The sequence below is a fragment of the Papio anubis genome, chromosome 7 (genome assembly GCF_008728515.1).
Source record: "Papio anubis isolate 15944 chromosome 7, Panubis1.0, whole genome shotgun sequence".
Classification (NCBI taxonomy): Eukaryota; Metazoa; Chordata; class Mammalia; order Primates; family Cercopithecidae; genus Papio; species Papio anubis.
Window position 1 is genome coordinate 21,264,874 of NC_044982.1, and position 21,176 is coordinate 21,286,049.

The 21,176-nt window shown below is 38.4% G+C and overlaps 1 long non-coding RNA gene across 2 annotated transcripts; it reads left to right on the forward strand.

Annotated features, from left to right (window-relative positions):
* Positions 1-719: 719 nt before the first annotated feature.
* Positions 720-20,826, forward strand: LOC103886408. 2 transcript variants are annotated; one of them, XR_004184830.1, is made up of 4 exons: positions 720-1,710; positions 4,600-4,651; positions 15,799-15,998; positions 19,516-20,826. It is a non-coding gene; the product is annotated as an uncharacterized LOC103886408 (long non-coding RNA). The 2 variants fall into 2 exon arrangements; XR_649983.4 differs by lacking the exons at positions 720-1,710; positions 4,600-4,651 and adding an exon at positions 4,668-7,140.
* Positions 20,827-21,176: the final 350 nt, after the last annotated feature.

The following is a 21,176-nucleotide window of genomic DNA, read 5'->3' on the forward strand; positions in this document are numbered from 1 at the left end:
TTACATTTCTAGGCATTTAAAACCTAAATTTGAACCAATATCAGCAACTTTACAAGTTGAACTAATATTCTTACATAAATGAGCAATTTATTTATATCTGAAAATACTTTAGAAAATCAAAAGAGACCAGGTGCGGTGGCTCACGCCTGTAATCTCAGCACTTTGGGAGGCTGAGGTGGGTGAATCACCTGAGGTCAGGAGTTCTAGACCAGCCTGGCCAACATGGTGAAACCCCGTCTCTAGTAAAAATACAAAAATTATCCGGGAGTGGTGGCAGGTGCCTGTAATCCCAGCTACTTGGAGTACCGAGGCAGGAGAATCGCTTGAACCCGGGAGGCGGAGGTTGCAGTGAGCCGAGATGGTGTCATCGCACTCCAGCCTAGGGGACAAGAGCAAGACTTCATCTCAAAGGAGAAAGAAAGAGGAGAAAGAAAGAAAAGAAAGAAAGAAAGAAGGAAGGAAGGAAGGAAAGAAAGAAAAGAAAGAAAGAAAGAAAGAAAGAAAGAAAGAAAGAAAGAAAGAAAGAAAGAAAGAAAGAGAGAGAGAAGGAAAGAAAGAAGGGAGGGAGGGAGGGAGGGAAGGAAGGAAGGAAGGAAGGAAGGGAAGGAAGGAAGGAAGAAGGAAGGAAGGAAGGAAGGAAGGAAGGAAGGAAGGAAATCAAAAGAAAGTATTGTTCAAAAATCACAAAAACTTCTAATAAAATATCCTTCTAGGTAATAAATATCATGCAAGATAATGCAAGCAATGTGTAATCTTTCAGAAACGCACCATTGGCGATAATTGAGAAATGATTCCATTGCTGTCGTAATTCAAGAATATATTGCATTTGTTTCACATGCTTTGACTTTAAAATAAAACAAAACTATTATCACTGTTTAAACAACATCTCTTAAAGCATGTTGTTTTTGGAGAATTTAACACACAAAGTGAACAAGTTGTACTGAGCTAATCATGCCTATAATAATAAACATGCAACACAAATTTAAATTTGGGCCAAAATGAAAAGGAATTGAGTTTTTTAGAATTGTTAGATTCTAAAAGTAGTGATACTTAGCTCCTAGTGTACAGCTTCTAAAGATGAAAACCAATAGCTAGTGTGTAGCATACTTCCTAACAGTCATGGAACTCTTCTCCTCTGAGCTCCCAAGGCCCAGACAAGACTCACAGACTAACTCAAATAACGCTTTCAGAATTCCGATATATTCTGCCAAAGCAAGTTGTAATCACACAAGTATTACTATCCTTGTAACCAACATCCACCAAAGGTGTTAATCTACTCAAACTATTGGGTAGGGCAATATGACTACTCTCCAGTAAGTGAGATTAATCTTTACCTTCTTTCTAAATGATTTACCAAGTTGGCTTTGATAACTCTATGGCTTAATGGACATCGCTGGCTTAACCATCATTTCTTACAGAGATAATCGCTTTGGTTTGAATGTGTCCCCCAAAATTCATATGTTAGCAGCTTAATTCACAGTGCACTAGTGTTGAGATTCGGGAACTTTGAAGTGATTAGGTCATGAGGACTCTGCCCTCATGAATGGGTTAATGTCATTACTATGGGAGTGGGTTTGTCATAAAAGTGTGTTTGGCGCCCTCTTGCCCTCTCTTTTCCTTCCACCTTTAGCCATGGAAGGATGCATGCAGTATGAATCATCTACCAGACGCTGGGGCACCATGCTGTTGGATTTCCCAACATTCAGAACTGTGAGTCAAATAAATTTCTCTTCATTATTAATTATCCAGTCGGTAGTATTATGTTATAGTGGCATAAAATGGACAAAGACAATACATATGCCTTAAATGTGACCATACAGATTTTACTTTGTTCTGGGGACAAGTCTAGACAGTGAAGTATAACCAAGAGGAGTGCGTCTAGGAAGCATGGAGCGAGAAAAAGAAATCTCCCAGTGATTTTAAAGCTTAGTGTGAAGCAGAATTTCCCAGCGGTGCTTAATAACTCAGAATCTGGGTTTTAACATCAAACAATTCTGATTCAGAAGGCTGAGACTAGGATTAAATTTAGGAATCTGAATATCTAACAAGGACCTAGTCTGATCAGTTTAATGGATCTGAGGTCCATCGCTCAAAGATCGCAGCTTTAAGTAAATGAAGGCTTCGATCTCGTACCTAACCCGAACTTCCTTTTAAAAATAACCTTTGAGCTGCATGTTCTTGAAGACAGTAGGTAGTTGACTCGCCTTTTCTCCCAGGAACACTAATTGGCATTTATCTTCAGCACAGTGACTTCCACAGCCCACTCATTTAATGATGGCACAACCCTGTGGTTAGAAGCTTCATAAATGAAAATATACACAGTGGTGGTGGCCTTTTATTTATATACTCATTTCAAAGAGAAGTCAGAGCAGTTAGCTGTGAGCAGTCTGTTTACTAAACAGAGTTTAAGCAATGAGCATGGACAGAGATCCTTTCAGCTTAATGTCTACCAGATGATTACAAAAGTTTGCAGTTAGCTTCCTGCTCACAACCTAGCCAGCAAAGCGATAATACCTGTAAAATAATTAGGGTACAACATGTGCTTAATTTATTCCAAACATTGCAAGATTTTCACATTAGCATTAATGGCTTGCTTACAGTGGAACCCTAGAGGCAACATCACATAATAGGAGGCTAAAATATTGTAGCTCAAATGGATGTGTGAAAAAAAAATATATACTGTTTGTGGTGTACTCTACCAAAAGATTGTGGTTCAATGTTCATATTGTTCTCTCCAGACAGTACTAATTTGTTTCCAATTAAAAGAAAATAGATTGCAAATGACTTCACAGAGCAGCCTGGTCAAAGGAATAAGGTCTGGTTTATAATGTTGCCTCAGGAGCAGCTATTTTGCTGCAGGGCACAAATCTAGCCCTTGGTTTTGCAGAGTAGCTAGGTCTAAAGAGAGGAGTTACTCTGGTGATAGAATTTATTGTGTTGCTAAAGCTGGTTATTATCCTCTATTTAGGTAGTTTGCAGAAGCTTATAGGTCTTTGTGGTGGATAGAAATTAATACACATGCATCTCAATTCATACTGAGTAATTGTTAATACCCTCATTTTTAATAGCGTAAAGCTTTCCAACCACCCCCTTGTCATGAGAGGGTAATTGTTTCCTTATGATCCTCATCTCTTTGATATCTGGACAACGAGCTATGAGGCAGTCATCTGATGAAGTAAAAGGAGACAGGGAGAAAAGAAGTGTTCTCAGTGATATGATAAAAGACACTGAAGAGTCTGGACCCTTTCTAACCTCTGACAAGTAAAAGTTGGGAAGTGCTTCTCATGCCTCATGTTTGCATTAAAGTCCAGGAAACAACAGAAATGCGGATGTTACCATCTGGAAAGGGAAGTGTTCTTACATCTCGAGAATTAAGACATATACAAAAGCTTAGCTCACTTACATTCTCTTTACCTAATTTACACAAATTCCTATACACATTCTTTAGTGAGAAACTGGATCTCCATGGTTTGAATGGATCTATCTGGAATTAATCAGCTCTATGCATTAAGAGCTACTGGTCAAAGTAATGACTTTGGAATAAGAAGTGAATTGTTTCTAATAAGAACAGTCAGTTGAAGTGGGTCAAACACTGGAACATAATGAACTCAAATAGCTGTTGCCCTGAGCTCTGATTGGCTGCCAGTGAGGACTGTGCTTATAGCAAAAGAAACAATCCCAATTCAAACTTGTTTAAGCAAAACAAAGGGATTATTATAACAAAAGGATTATTTTGGAAGAAAGAGAACTCGACTTGTCTATGTTTCATGAATATGGATATTCAACTTCCTGGATCTGTATGGGTGACAGAAACTAACACATACTAAGCACACACATACCTCATTGTTCTTTTAAAGGCATTTATCTAAAAGGTAAATTGTGCTAAGAAAACTTACCCAAAACTTTAAAATAAAGCAAAAGGTGGGTGGCATATTGTTTCAGTGCTTTATGGGAGAATGTATCTACCCAAGGTCTTGTTTACTATTGATTGAAGATCTCAGTTTAGTGAGGTTACATGTTGGCATGCAGATTTTTGTCCGGTAGAGGTACAAAAAAGTTTTATCTGGTAGGAGAAATAATCGCAGAGTTATGGCTTATTGTCCTATACAATATAGGGCAAGTAGAACAATAATCAATTCTGTATCTAATCCAGCAATCTTATTCTAATTTCCTCTCATTAAATTGACTATAAATACTTGGATCCACAAATATTCTTTAAACCGATCTTAACATCTTACTTGTTCTGTCACTAATTAAAGAGTTGAATAACATCTTTAATAAGGGTTTATTTTGCATTTGCATGGGAGCCATGATTTTACCTTTTGGCAAATTGTAATTTAGCAATAACTAAAATGTATTTACTCTACAGTTACTGGTAAGGCACACACTAATCTTAGTATGCAAATGCTTTTGAGAAATTAGTTTCACACTACAATTTCCCTAAATGGATCTTGTTTCCTTTGGAAAAATAGACTCCTTGCTCTTGTCCAACAATCTCAGTTTTTTTCATGTCTACGAGGTCTTTGAATTTATTGTTCCCTTTGCTAAGACTTCTGTGCTCCCAAATGCACATGTGACTAACTCCTTCATTTCTTTCAGGTCTCTTAAGTTCCTTCTTCTTGGAGAGGTCTTCTTGATGAATCAGTCTGAAGTAAGCCCTTCTATGTGATGTACCCTAATTTATTTTTCTTTACAACACTACTACTTACCGTATATCTATTTGTTTATTATCTGTGGTCCGCCATTAGAATATTAACTTTATGAGAGCAGAAACATTGTATATTCACACAGTTTTACATTTTTGTCTTTACTGATTTCCAGGCAAAGTTTATAATATTTGACACAATATGTACACACAGCGGGTAGAAAGGCAGATAAAAGACCTTATAGGCAATACAAGAAAATCAGATGTGTGATAAGTTCAAAATAAAACAAACAATAGTAATAAAAACTTCTGAGCCCTCAGTATGTGGCAGGCTGTATTCTCCATGCTGTTATTTTATGTGAGTTATGTGTCTATTTCCTCATTTAATCCTACCATAGGCAATGAGTTAAAAACTATTATTAGCTCTATTTTATAGACACAGGATGGTTGAGTAAGTTGCCTAAGTTGACAAAGGAAGAGCTGGAAATCTGGAGGTCAAGCAGAGTGCCTCCAAGTAAGCAAAAGGAGCTTTTGATATCTCCCCCAGCACTCCTGCTAACTGGAATGTAAGCCGCACACAGGCAGGGATAAGGATTCTGGTCTTTTTGTTTATTTAATTTATTTTTTGTTTGACTGTTGTATCCCAGGGCCTAGGAATGTCTTTGTTGCATGGTACATAGTCAATGAATACGTAATAAATTAATGAATTTTTTTTTATGGCCTTCTATGTTTCAAACACTTTTCTTGGTACTGGAAATGTTATAGGCAACCAGAGGCCACTGCTAAGAAGAAATATTGCATAAGAAAAGTCAGTAATTCACCATAGAAAATTTAAGACATTTAAAGTATGACACAAAAGTCACACCTTAATACTAGCTTTTTTATTTCCTACACACTCAACTCAGGAATGCACATGTCTTTCCTGACTCTGGAAATATTTTGTCAGCCATGTCAAAATGAACAGCGATCATCTTAAATAAGCACACTTGGACTGGTCCAACAGCCACAGCTGCCTCTCCAGAGTGGGAGGCAGGCCCCTTGGGGTGTTTCAACTACAGTTTAAGGGCTCAGCTACCCTTGCCCAGATCTCCTCTGGCAGCCCAAGGAGAAAGTCTGCCAGTCCTAGTTGGCCAAGTAAAATAACAATTTAAAATAAATGTTATCCCTTCTACATTTTCCTGACCTGAGTAGGTCCATAACTGAATCGATTTATTAATAACTTTCTGTGTGAAAGAGGTGGATATAATCATTGCAGTTTTAAAAGAGGGATGTAGGGAAGAAATAACTTCCCTAGGGCTGCTACTTCTGCAGCAAGAGTCAAATCAAGATTATACCTCAAAATTTTTCAGTTTAAAACCTGTTTTCTGTAGAGAAATTGCCGTGACAGTGCCTTAAACCCAGAAGGCTACCAGCAGTCTGACTAAAGGTTTAACACTTAGTAGAAATGCTATTTTTAAAAATTACACAAGGAACACAATTTTCTGGGTACTGAAGAAGTAACAGTCAGTTCTTGCAACAGGTGGCACTGGGAACAGATGAACCAATAAAACTGAAATGAGAAAGTTGAAAATATATTCAAAAGCAGTTGTAGAAAATGATGCCGTATTAGAAACATTTAAAAACATTCAATGAAGAGCTGAGACTGAATTCATAAAAAGATGTTCAAATGGATAACTTTTTTTTTTTTAAAGAACTCACAGTATTAAGCTTTTCTTACCCATTATCCTGTGCAACCAGTAGGAAGGTTGCAGACTAATTAGCACCTAGACTTTCAGGTTAAAGGAAAAACAAAGCAAAACAAAACAACCAAACACTTCAGTAATCTGATTGATCATCTGGCTTATTTTCTCTTCCTTTTTTATGGTGCCTCTTTACACCTGCCTTGCACAGTAGGGTATCTAAATGAAGCCACATGAGAGGAAACCAACCTTCTTAGACTCTTTTGAATTCTTAAAGAAGAGCTAAAGTAATTTACAAATGCTAACCTGAATATCGTAGTGCTTTTTAATAATATCAATATCGGTACAATTTAATATGTTGAGTTTTTATAAAAGCATTTTTCTATCAAGAAAAGCATCATTTGTCAGTTTGAGGAAAAGCATTCAAATTGAGGTCAGAATGGAATAAAAGCTTTTTATTTGAGAGAAGGGTAGATAGATTCTACTCTCTTTATCATTTAATTGGATAGAGAACTGAGGACCAGAAAAGTTCATAACTAAACTGATTCTCTTATTTTCAGGAGAAATGCTAAAAACCAGATTTTACTCTTTTCATGCTACCATAGCACCTGGGTTTCTCAGTGTATGGCTGAAAATAAATGAGGACTGTTAGACAGGTACTTCAAACAGAAGTACAGACATTGAGGAGAATTCTTTCTTCATTATGATGAAATATGTGACACTTTGTTATGATGAAATTTATGTTCTAATAAATAAATCTCCAGGACATTACATGAATATGGCCCATGCCAAAGATCAAGATTAAATATTGTTAAGGTGAGATGAACATATGTTGCTTTTCATAGGTAACAATGTAAACTTATGTCACGGAGTCCCTCCACCTCAATGTGTTTAATTCTTGAGGAGAAAAATTGAACCAATTTTCCTCTGGGCTCTTTTTTTTTTTTTTTTTTTTTCACCAGAAAATTTTGCAAATGGCTTGAGTAACTTTTATATTGCTGGTCAAAACTAATTTGGACTAAGCAAATAGCGTTCTTCTTTGGGTTATGTGGAGGGGCTGCTCAGCTTCAAAGAAACTGAAGAAGAAATGGACAAAGGCATCCTACCATCTTGATTCAGATGGGGAAAAAGGATTAAAATGTGAGGAAAGATACAAAGGCCAAAGTTAGAAAATGAGAGACAGGTTGTACAATATTAGAGCTGTCAAAAATAGGACAACAAAGGATGCATGTGTAGTGGGTTACATGGTGAAGCCTTGGACCAACAAGTCCAAGATACATCCTAGTCCTTGGAACCTGAGAATATCACCTTATATAAGATGTGATTAAGTTAAGGATTTTGAGAGAAAAAAAATTAATCTTGGATTATCCTGGTGGGCCCTAAATAAAGTCATGGGTATACTTTTATAAGAAAGACAGACAGATCTATTGTACAATGTGGTGACTACAGTTCATAACAACTATTTCATACTTGAAAGTCACTGAGAGTAGATTTTAAGTGTTCTTATTATAAAAAAATATATGTAAGGTAACACATATGTTAATTAGAATTTTTGCCAAATTGTTCAAATTAAGAAACTTTAATGATAGTACCATCTACAGAGGTGTGGTCAGAGGAATGGTACTATACCCAGAGACAAGCAACAGTGGAAAGCAATTGCCCTCAATAAAGTGGAATGAGCAGGGAAGAAAACAGCATCCAAAGACCCCAGGAGGAAGGACCTCCTGTAGGAGACTGTCTTCTTGGGAAAATGCAGCTACTCGCCGGAAACACGGCACCAAAGCAGGAAGGAAGTGGAAAGGAAGTGGGAAGGAAATACCCCAACCTCTCTGTTCCCGGCCTCTGATCAGCCCTGCAGGGGAGCCTGAAAGGGGTAACTCACTGTGGTCAGGTTCCCAGGGCATAGAGCTGGGCACAGAAGCTTGGAGAGAAAGGGGGTGAACATGGAGAATAACAAGCTCACCAATTTCGAACCCGACATGTTGATACGGTTTGGCTCTGTGTGCCCGCCCTGGATCTCATGTGGAATTGTAATCTTCACATGTTGAAGGCAGGGCCTGGTGGGAGGTGATGGATCATGGGGGTGGTTTCTAATAGTTTAGCACCATTCCCCTAGTGCTCTCTCGTGATAGAGTTCTCATAAGATCTGATGGTTTAAAAATGTATGTCACTTCCTGCCTCACTCTCCTCTCTCTCCTGCTCTGCCATGGAAAGACACGCTTGCTTCCCCTTCAAGTTCTGCCATGATTAAAAGTTTCCTGAGGCCTCCCAACATTCTTCTTGTTAGCCTATGGAACTGTGAGTCAATGAAACCTCTTTTCTTTTCTTTTTTCTTTTGTCTTTTTGTTTTGTTTGTTTTGAGACGGAGTCTTACTCTGTTGTCTGGGCTGGAGTACAGTGGCACGATCTTGGCTCACTGCAACCTCTGCTTCCCAGGTTCAAGCGATTCTCCTCTCTCAGCCTCCCAAGTAGCTGGGATTACAGACGTGCACCACCACGCCTGGCTAATTTTTGTACTTTCAGTAGAGACAGGGTTTCGCCTTATTGGTCAGGCTGGACTTGGACTCCTGACCTCCGGTGATCCACCCACCTCAGCCTCCCAAAGTGCTGGGATGACAGGCATGAGCCACTGCGCCCTGCCCTTAACCTCTTTTCTTCATCAATTACCCAGTATCAAGTAGTTCTTTATATTACCAGATTCAATGTGAGAACGGATTAATACACATGTAATAAGCTCCTCAGAAAGTTTTACTGTAGCCTTTATATTAGAACCCCCTCTCTGAAATTATACACTATTATTTTTTCTGTATTAGTTGAAAACTAAAGCTCCAGGGAGGTGACTTATTGAGGTGGCTTATTCTCCTGTGCACCTTTCTTGCTCTGTCTACTCATCCACACAGACCTCTTTCCTCCTGCTCCGCAGGAACCTCCATTTCTGTACCTTGACCTTAACATTTGCTCTGCCCAGCAGAGCCTTTCCTCAGAGCTCTGTGTTCCCTCAGAGCTCTTCCTTCTCTTCCAGTCTCTGCTTAAGTGTCATCTTCTCAGCCAGCCTTCCCCGGTCAGCCGTTGCCTTAGTTTACTTTTCTCCATTGCACTCGACTCCACCTCCCACCTCAGGCTCCTTACTTAGGTGGTGTCTGTTTTTCCCATCACAACATAAGTGGGTGAGGCTTGCACAGCCATGTCTTTTCCGTGCCCAGCACGTAGTAGGACTCAGTGTTGTTGAATGATCGAGAACAAGAACGGCTCAGGATTTGAACCCTTGTGTGTGATTCTGAAAGCCATTTTTCATTTTTTTTCATCATCATGGGATCCAATTTCATGGAAGTGGAATTTACGTGCAACATGTGCTCCACTTGGCCATTATTGAAATCATACGAGCAACAGCACAGCACCACATTAAAGAAGTGATAGGTTCGTCATCAGAATAACATAAGAAAAAGCAAGACCGCTCGGATGCAATAAAAAAAAAAAAATCAGAAAAAACTGACGAGGATTTTGTTTCATCCATTCCTACAAACACACACAGTCACACTACACACACACGCGCGCGCGCGTACACACACACACACACACACTCTTTCTTTCTCTCTCTGTCTCTCCCCACAAGCTCTCTTTCCTCTCGGAGAGGAAAAGCTGACACGTGTGTACCGAATTCTACACATTCACATCCGGACTGGGCAGATAAGCAGATGATGTATCCACGCTGTGTACCCAGATGGGGGCTTTGACACCAGTTGGAGCTGTTTGTGCAGATTTCCCAGCCAGAGCTGAAGTGCTTGGGAGCCTCTCTATAAAGCACTTCTCACTACCGGATTCACAGAAAGAGAAGCAGCCCGGGGTATTTCAACCAAATGCTGCTATAAATAACAGCGTTGAGACAGAGTGGGTCAATGTAGGATTAGAATCGTTCTCAACTGATTGCTTGCCTATAGAGGGTACATTTTCCCTCTTCTTCAGCCCTTTTCTGAGGTTCTTGTCATATAAAATGTCACATAGCATATGAGAGAACTGAAAACATTTTTGAGGAAGGACACTTACCTTAAAGGGGAAGGGACCTGTTTTCCCTTGTTTTCTTTAAGCATGCTAAGGTGTATTATTAATAGCATTCAAAATGATAGCTATGGCCACACTGGAAACGTGGGCAACGATAGTTCCAGTTGCCAGCTGTCTTCCTCTGTTTGGGTTATTATAACCGAATACCATAGACTGTGTGGCTTAAACAACAAACTTCTATTTTCACAGTTCTGGAGGCTAAGAAGTCCAAAAGCAAAGTGCTGGCAGCTCTTGTGTCTGCTGAGGGTCTGCTTTCTGGTGGGCAGATGGCTGTTTTCTTTTTGTGTCCTCATATGGTGGAGAACAAAGAGAGGAAGCAAACCCTCTCCTGTGCCTTCTTATAAGGCCACTAATTTGAGCTTGAGGGTTCCACTCTCATGACCTATATGTCTCCCAAAGACCCCAGCTCCAAGTACCATCACACTGGAGATTAGGGTTTCAACATATGAATTTTAGGAGAGATTTAAACATTCAGTCCAAAGCACCAGCTGACTACACTTCGTTTGTGGAAGAGAAAGGTTTTCTAAGTTAAGTGGCAAAGATTTCAACTTTCTGCAATCATTTTTCAGGGATTCAGAACAGTCTTATAATTATATTTAATATTTATTGAATAGGATTCACCTGTATCACATGAGCTAGGATGGGAGAGAAGAGGGTTCATAAGGCTTTTTCAACCTCTGTCACATGCAGTCATCACCCGGACCGTAATGGCCAGCCCTGGAGGCAATGCTCACAGACACTTGCCCTTGCAAGAACTGCTTCTCCAGAAAGCATTTTTTTTTTTTCTTTTTACCTTTCATACATTTCTTCTGAGATTTCTTTGGTTACTTTCTGATTAAAATCTCTTCCTCCTTGGAAGGCAGCTTGGCCCCCTCCTTGTGGTCAGGCACAGTGCGGAGTGGGACTCATCTCACTGCCATCATGGTGTACAGTCAATGAACACCCCAAAGTTCACAACAGCTCCTCACTGGAGGCACCGCTGAGCATATAGAAGATCCTAATTTTGCATGTAGTGGGAAAAGGTATTCATGCCCAGCTTCAGGACATGGAACTTCTTTTTTGCATTTTTGAACATTGCTATGTGTATGCCAGGGCCAGTCCTAGCGTTGGCAGGCAGGCATTCTTGTTCATACTTCCTCTCTTTTTGTGGGGCTTTCTCATATCATGAGCTTTGCCCCATAAGATATCCATTGTTCTATATGCCCCCCAGGGCCATTTTGTCCTGCCCTCTACATGTAATATTTGCAATAGGGACACAGTGTTTTTAGGCTTCACCAAATTATGCAGACCAGCCAATGTAATCTGCATGCCTTTGTTTGTCTCTTTTTGTGCCATTCATCTCTGAAACTTCTTCCAATTGCAACACAAATTTTCTTCTGTCTCTTTCCCCCTTTACAACTGAAACATTTACTTTTTTTTTTGAATACTGTGAAATAAAAACTTCTTTACTAAGGGAAGTCAAATAACCAGAAAAAAAAAGACAATGTAAAAATGTGTCTTTTGTAGGAATTTGAAAAGCTCTATTCAAGTAGTGAGAACAATTTTGTTTATTATTTTAGAGCCAAAGAAATTCTGGGGTTATAATTTAATTATTGAACCAAAAGGCACCATGATTCCAAGGGGAAGATTATAAGTGTGGACTCCGGACTCAGACTGCCCTAGTTTGAATTACGGGTCCGCTTACTAGTTGTTTAACGTTGGGTTATTCACTTTACCTCACTAAGACACCATATAACTAATGGGCATGCCAATAATGGCTTTTACAGCATAATATTATTGGAGAAAGGTACCTGAGTCCTTCCCACTGTGCCTCTCATGGAATAAGTACTCAGTGAGGTTAGCACTTGCTACTAAGAATTTTAGGTTTACATTATAATCCTTTCAAAGTAAGTAGTCATATTTCTGGAAGTGTACAAACTTGTGATACCTAGAATGGGTTTCATTTTTTTTCTTTGAATATAAAAGGCACATTTAATGTTCAAAAATTCTCAACCTCACTCTGAACATTATCCTTATATTATTGCCCATCTAAAATGCAAGCATACTGAGAAGACTCACATCATTTTGAGATGTAGACCCTGACACAAGTATTCCTCATATTTCCTGATGCCTGAATGCCCGCATTAAGGCTCTGCATCATGCAACTGCATTTAAACTGGGCAGATTCTGCTAAGGATAGGGCATAAATGCAAATAAAGTACATTTTTCATTCCCTATTCATTCTTAAATCCCACTAATGTCAGAGAGAATTATGTGTTATACAAAGGAAAGAAAAATAGAGCATTATTTCAGTCTACCGCTCTGTACATTTTTGTACTCAGCAATATTAGATTTCTTTCCTTTTAATATCACTCTCTAAATACACAGTAGGTGTTTAATGCATGCATGAATACCTAATTCTGCTGATGTGCCCTTCAGATTCTGACCATCACTATCTGTGCATAGTCAGTTATGAGAAGGTAGTAATGAAACAAAACCATTTTTCACATTTCTGGTCTAATCTCTAGCACATATCCCACCCCTTGATGTACACACACACACGTACACACACATGCGCGCGCGCACACACACACACTTTTTGATGTAACAGAGCTCTCTCAGGAAGCGAGAAATGTAACCTTGGCACATAGAAATGATCACAAACTCTTATCTTGAAAAGTAATTCTAAATTGATATTACTAGCTCTGACCTGTATCTATAGTATTAATTTCAGCATGAATCATATGTGGCTAGGATATAATGCATAATATTGATTTTGATTTTTTCCCCTCCAGGCTGTGTCTTAGTTCCTGGCCTTGATCTTAAAAGTAAGATAGATGTTAGGCATTATTATCTAGCAGAAGGAGTAAAAATCAATTTTATCTCCTGACACTTCATTCCCTTTTCCTGCAATGGCCAGGTAGTAACATTGGAACAACTGTAAACTCACATTTACTGATTTAAAACTGTGATGCTGGTCTGGGAATCCACTACTCTAGGTTCTTCTTTGTACCTTGTGCATATTTTCAGATGATACATATGTAGTGAGTATGAGAACCTGTTAACCTGCTTTTTCACAGTAAGAGTAATTTCATAAAAGCACCTCTTTAAGAATAAGGTAACATTGAAATCTTTTGGAAATAATGTTGGATTGGCAGAAGAGTTGCAAGGATACTACAGAGACACCCACATGCACCTCATCAAGCTTTCTCTAACGTTAACTGTTTACATCACCATTTCTCAGAACTAAAAATTTAACATTGGTATTCTACTACTATCCAACCTGCAGGCTTTGTTCAGATTTCCATAGATTTTTCACTGATATAATTTTTGTTGTTCCGGAATCCAGTTCAAAATACCACACTGCATTAAGCCAATGTTTTTGAGAAATACACTTTTGAGAAATATCTGTTTGTCAATGGCAAGAATAGAAATGTAACTGAGCACCTAATCATAGAGATTATTTTGATGATGTTTTTAAAGGTTACCAGTAAAGGAATGAGGTTTGTTGGTTCAATCAATAGTCTAGTGAAATGGTTTCCAACTTTACTGTTAAGACACATAGTTCCATTTCCATTGTAATCAGTGGAAAGATATATCACAAGCAAAATAATACTAATAATAAAGTATTAAAATTTGTGAATGGTTTATGCATTTATAAATTTGACTGAATGAAAAAATTAACCTCACTGTTACATGTATTTTGCGACGCTTTTTGGAGTGAGAGGGAAAGAAGTAGAGTTACAGTCATGAGCTCTAAATGTCTCATAAACCTAACTGCATTCATTAATGTTTTATTCCTCACTTTCTTCATTTTTGAAGAACAATAATCCTCATTTCCTTTTTAATGTAATAGAAACCAAGATCTTTATTATAAGCATAGTAGCTGTATCAGTGCTCAATATCTTGAGGAAACAATTTGAAAATTATTTATTCAGTTTTTAATCATTTTGTTCCTAAAGGATTGATTGCCCCAACTCAGATTATATCTAGACTTTGGGGACTATGGTAACATATAAGGAGGTGCTCTACAGAAAATCTGTTATAAAATCCTACTTTCTCGTCAGTTTCTTTCTGTGTTGGAGACCATGTTGATGCTGCCATTATTTGTGAAACAAGCAAATGAGTTCATATATGCTACGGTACTGCCTCCAAATTATTTTCTTCTATTTTTTTTCTTTCTCCCTTTATTCAAGACAACGTGAGTGTCTAATGTGGTCCAGGCACTGGGTTATGCACTGGGAAGAGAAGATTAATAAGACATGACTTCTCTACTTTTGTTCAGAGCTTTGTAGAGGTGACAAATATAAAATCAATGAGAGGTCCATAAGAGTCATGTATAAAAATGATTTTTTACACCTTAAGTACCTAATTCTACCTAGCAAAAAGGTAATGTTTTCAGTGAGCCTAGAGGAAAAAATATGTCATTCTTCAAGGACCAAGTATTGGGTATAAAGGGAAGGTGATTCTAGGCAGACAGAGCCATGTGTTAATGTACAGGGGAAAGGTTTATGAGAACTTGAAATTCAAGTAATTCGAAAGGACTCCTGGCTAGGATATAGTATGAGAGAACAACAATAATGAGACCAGAAATTATACCTATCAGAACAGGGGCGCTCATGTATGTCTAATCCAAGCAAAAGATGATGGGGCTTGAACTAAAGCAATATCAGGAGTGGTTAAAAAGATGAGACATATTTTAGAAACAAGCAGGGGGAGAGCTGATTGGGAATGGAAGCAGAGGCAAACAGATGAAAGAGATGCTTAGATTTCTGATGTGCTCTCCCTTGCCTGTGGGTAAGATAGGAAGACATGAGGTCCAAGGACAATTTAGAAACATGGTGTGTGTATTGGAATGAGAAGGAAGATAATACATTCCATTTAGGATGTGTTGACATTGAGGTTTCTATCTGATATCCACTTTAAGGTAAGCTTATTTGGAACCTCTCAGTATTAAGTCAGAGTTGAAACCATGGGCTTAAGTGGGATCATGGACTTAAGGGAAGAGAAAAAGAGGAGCAAAACGGGGTGTAACAACATTTAATAAGTGAGAAAGAGGAGCTCAGCCAAGAGAATGAGAAGGAGAGACGAGAGTAGTAGTATAGAAGCCAAAGAGGCTAATATGAGCATGTCAGCTAACAAGGTGGGAGGGGGCCTTGGGTGAACGAGGGTGGTTAATAGTATCCCATGTAGCAGACAAGTTAAGAAAAATGAGGACTGAAAAGGGGACAGAGGTCGGATATCGGGAATGTGTGGGTTACATCAATGAGAGTAGTTTGAGTGCAATAGCAGGGAACATGGAGCAGGAGTTAGTTTACAGTAGGCTGCTGAGCACCAAGATGTTCTAAGGTTTTATTTCTTCTAACTGTTACTTTGTTTTTGTTTCCTTGATTGTTATTCATTTTGTCTTGTATTTGCTTTTGTTTACGAATACAGGAGAGACTCATTTTGCTTATGGGCTAAGGGAAAACTTCCCATGGAGAGAAAGAGATTGAAGATACAGAAAAAAGAGAATCTTTAATGGAGGAAGTTCCCAGAAAAAGCCTGAAGATCTTGTAAATCTATACCCTAAGTGAGGGGTTTTGCTTTGGAGGGGAGCAACATCATTTTCATCCTGGGATATCTAATGGGTGGAGGTAAAGAAGATAAATTCTTAAAAAGGCTAAGACAGGGATATGAAAGGAGTTATTGATTAATGATTCTCATCATCTCTGTGACTTAGAAGGCATGTTTAAATGCTGAGTATAACATGGGGAAGTATAGCATAGTGGGTTTGATGAACATGATGAAAGTTCAGAACATGTGCTGGGGAGAATGGGAAAAGGAATGTCTTCAGAGAGACACTGAAGGTTCAGCAAAACTTAGAGCTCAAATATGTGTAGAAGTCATATTCTAGATTGTTTTATATCTGTGTATATATCCATATATATATATCTCCATATGCAATTTCACTATTCAAAAAAGAGCAGGAAGGAAGGTGTCCAAATTCAGGATTAAATCAAAATTGAGAAATTTCTAAGATATGGGTGGTGGGAAGACAGTGGCAAAATTCCATGCATTGTGCTATTAAGGGTTTAAATAGTGTGATGAACCAAGGAATCTAGGAGGAATAGGAAAGATAATCTAAGAGAAGGCAAATAGATTGGAAAAAAGAAAAGGGTTAGTAGGGAGGACAATCAAGTCTGAATTAAATGATGGGATTGACTGCATACTTGAGTTAACTGAGGCTGATTACTTTAGTCTCATACATGTTTCCTCCAGTTATTTTGCAAAGTTGTCAAGCTTTAAACTACAGTACAGAATTGTGGGTGAGACTGTACACAGGAAAATGTGCTTTACTCTCTTATGAGAGAAAAAGCAAGATTAATAAAAAATATTCTTATTATTACTGCCTAGAAATAGTGTGTAGTAATGAGGTCAATAGAGGAACTTGCTGAGAATGAGCATGCTACTATTTATTGCCTCTTAGGATGAAAACTCAATTTCATCTTCTATCAAAGATCAAGCTACTGCTATTTTATGGTAAACATAGAAACTGCCATACAGAAAATTACTATTTTAACAGGTGCAGTCTTACATTCAAGAGTGATTTTAAAATTGGCTTCATGGCTAGCACTGTATGCACATCACCCATTTACATAATCTCCTTGGATATATTTTCACACATAAACATCATTAAAGGGTATGCTTACATTATACTTAATCACAGGGTATTCATGGAAACATCTCTGCCCAGACACACTGTTAACACTTGGTATATTTTATCTCATTTGCTTTTACTGCTGATCGAGGCATCTCCCCAAAATTATTTGAATTATTCTACTTAGGGAGAGAAAAAAGAGCCTCAACAATGCTTTCTGAAGTTTTAGTATTATTAATACTATGGTATAAAAAGTACTTCTTCATTCATGCAAGAAATACGTATCTAGCATCTGCCAAATGCACCAGGCTTTGTGCTAGGTAATGTGCAAGGCATCTGTTTACAGTACAAAAAGAAAAAAAACGCTGCTGTAACTGATCTTGAAATAGATATAACAGCAGGAGCGATTCATCTATTCATTATAAGATAACACTAGCTAAAATGTACGCTCTGCAAGAGCGAGGACTTTGCCTCTATCCACACATGTTTGGATATGAGACAAGCAGAGCCTGACATGTCATGAACATCCAAACAATATGTTGACTGTAGGAATGAATAGTTTGAGTAAACATCTTGCACATGCAAAAGTTAAGCATACTCAGATTATATTTATTAGTGTAGATACATAGAGTGTCACACATACATATGAGCAGGCTACTTCTCCTGGATTTTTAGACATCAGGAGATCATGCACTGAAAGGAAAAAAAAACTTATAGGTCTATTTACTCTAATCTTGGACTAAAACTGTGCATTTACTTCAACTATGAATTGAAAGAAACAAATTGCAATAGTGTAACAACTATCTGTGAACTTGTCACCAATGTTAAAAAAAAAACCTACATTACAGTTGTCTCAGGTATCTTAAAATATCTCAGTGCTCATTACTAATTTGAAATTAAAGTAGTGATAAGGATCTATGCTAGATATTGTTTTCATAATGGGTAAAGTAAAGAGCTTGTATCAGTATATCAAAAGTTTTATTTTTGGAAATATTTTGATAATTGTAATTTTTGATTACTTTATGAAAATGGTTGCCTTTGTAATTCTATGTATTTTATTTTACGCTTTTAAAAACATTACTCCAAGAAATGTTACTGAGATAGATTGTTTTCAATAATGACCACAACAATTTCTATCATTGTCGCTGATGCATTCCTTTGCAATGTGACTCTGCTGCATCTGTCATCCAGAAGAAAAGATTTTTTTTTGTTTTTTGTTTTGTTTTTTTCTTTTCTTCTTTTTTTTTTTTTCTGTTGGATCTGGTCTGGACTTGTAGCTTGTTTTGATGAATAGAACTCTACAGATACGGTGTGTCCTTTTATTTTTACATTTTTGCAATGAAGTCTCGCTCTGTGGCCCAGGCTGGAGTGCAGTGGCACGATCTCTGCTCACCGCAACCTCTGCCCTCCAGGTTCAAGTGATTCTTCTGCCTCAACCTCCCGAGTAACTGGGACTACAGGCGCCCGCCACCATGCCTGGCTAATTTTTGTATTCTTAGTAGAGATGGGGTTTCACTATATTGTCCAGGCTGGTCTCTAACTCCTGACCTCGTGATCCTCCCTCCTCGGCCTCCCAAAGTGCTGGGATTACAGGCGTGAGCCACCACACCCGGCCAGATATAGTGTGACTTCTGAGCCTCACCCTCATCCTTGTAGCTTCTGCTCTCACTGCCTTGCTGCCCTGGTCCTGCAATGTGTAGAAGTCAAGGCTAGTCTTGAGGATGGGAAATGATGTGGGGTAAGAGGCCCCACCCATGGCCAGCACCAACATCAGACATGTGAGCAAGGCCATCTTGGATCATCTCATACCAGTCACCCTTCTTGATGGTGGCCACCACATGAAAAATCCCAGGTCAGACCAGCAGATCTACCTGGCTGAGGACAGCCCAGATCACCAATGCACACTGTCTTGAGCAAATGAATTCGTTTTGGGATTGTTTATTAACCTGCACAACTGAAACAGATTGGCATCCACTTGGCTGCCAAGTGTTTACATGGTCCTTGAAATTCAGAACCTGTGCCATAAACAGCTGCTATTTACCCGGTCTTTGGCTTTATGCTTAGTGCATTGTAATCTGGATAGTTTGACAGTTGGCTACTTCATTTTTCTTTAAAAAAGTCTGTGATGTTTTTAAAGGAATTTACAAAACAAGAAAACTATTGAAGTGTTACCTTAAGTTGGGGAACAAAGTCTTGAGGGCAGTTAGTGGAAGAAGTTTTTATTTGTAAACTTTTGTCTATTTGTATGGTTTAAAAGTTTTTGTCAATACTTTAAGAATATACCACTTTAAAGTTACTCTTCTAGATAAGGTATAGAAAACTTTATATCTCAAAAGAACATGATACACTATGATTTTAGGCCTATAACAACAATTATTTTATAGAATTATTAAGTTCTTAGCAAGGAAATAAGATAAAAAATCATATTTTAAATAACCTCTCTATGCATGCTGAGACAGTAAGAACCAGTGGCTTTCCTGTGAGGCAGGAATCATGTGTACATTCTTTTACAGATGAAAAAACTGGGAATCAGAGAAGTTAAGAAATAAGTTGAAGATCACCTATATAGTAAATGGCAAAATCAGGATCCGAACCCATTGATTCCAGAGCTCATGGAGAGTTCCAGTGGGCAACTTGGGAAAAGGAGGAAGCATGGGAGAGGAGGCAAGTATCTTGAGAGGCCAAGGTAGTGACATAATGCTCAGGTTGATGCTACAGATGGAGTTGAGGCAGAGGGGAATACAGTAAGCCAGGAACAAAGATGTCAGTGAATGAGGTGTAATTTACAAGGGCTAGAAAATGAGAACAATGAGAAGTGGTAAAGAGGACACATACCAAAGCCTGAGAGTTTCTCTATCAGGTGTAGGGTTGAGGATCTAGACCAGAAAGAGATGACCTTGTCCCACTTACACATTTCAATCCAGAATCCATAAGATGTGGGAGAAAGGCCAAATTCCATTGGATAAAATGCAGGAGCAGCAGTGTAGACTCATAGAGAGTCAGTCTTAGTGGAAGTTAGAGGCTGGAGCTATGAAGGAGTTTCCAATTATGTGTGGATGTTCCAAAGTCTTGATGAAAAGATTTGGAAAACAAAGGAGGCATGGAAGGGTGCATTGGGGATGAGAATGCTCAGTGCATCACAGGGCCAACAGATGAGTATGGATGATGGGATGGTCTTGCAGTTTTGGCAATTACTGTGAGGAGGAATTTAGTCTCAGTAATCTCAAGAAACATTGGTTAGTCTCACAGAATTTAGCTGTGACCTGAACATGGAAACCTGATGGCTCTATTGTGGGGCTGGGTGGTTCCTTTTCTCTTGCTCTGGAGGAGATGGTGGCAGCTGTGGTATAGAATGTACGGTGGTCATGGTGACAGTGGGCAGGAAGTAGGCAAGCTCTGGTCACCTGCCAGGCAAGGCTTCAGTGCCAGCGACTGATGGATCCTAGGTGCTATAGGTCAGGCTCTGCCTTGAGTTGGGGGTTTCTGTTCTGTCAGCGCTCAAAGGGGTCTCCATGGCCAACATCTGCATAAGAATGTACTACCACAAACATTGTTTCAATTTCCTATTTGCGTACACTTAGAATTAATCCACATAGGATACATTCCCAGAGATGAAATTTTGGTATTAGAGAAAATAGATAACTTTAGAACTTTTGTCATATGTTACAAGTTTCCAAGTGCAAAGATTCTACTATCTTTCATTACCACTTGTAAAGAAAGAGAAAGCTCGTTTTACCCTCTCTTCTTTCCATGAAGCTTTTTAAACTCTAATTGATTATTTTAACTAATAATTAGCTAATTGATTATTTTAATTAATAATTATGAAAACAGTATGGAGATTTCTGAAATAATTGAATAGAAAATAAAAATACCATTTGATCCAGCAATTATGTTACTGGATATCTACCCAAAGGAAAAGAAATCATTATGTCGAAAAGATATCTGCAGTTTTATGTTTATCAGAACATTGTTCACAATATCAGTGATATGGAATCAACCTAAGTGTCCATCAATGAATGATTAGATAAAGAAAATGTTCTACACACACACAAACACATACACATACACACACACCATGAAATACTACTCAGCTATGAAAAATAATAAAATCATGTCTTTTGCAGGAACCTGAATGAACTGGAGGCCCTTACCCTAAGTAAAATAACTCAGAATG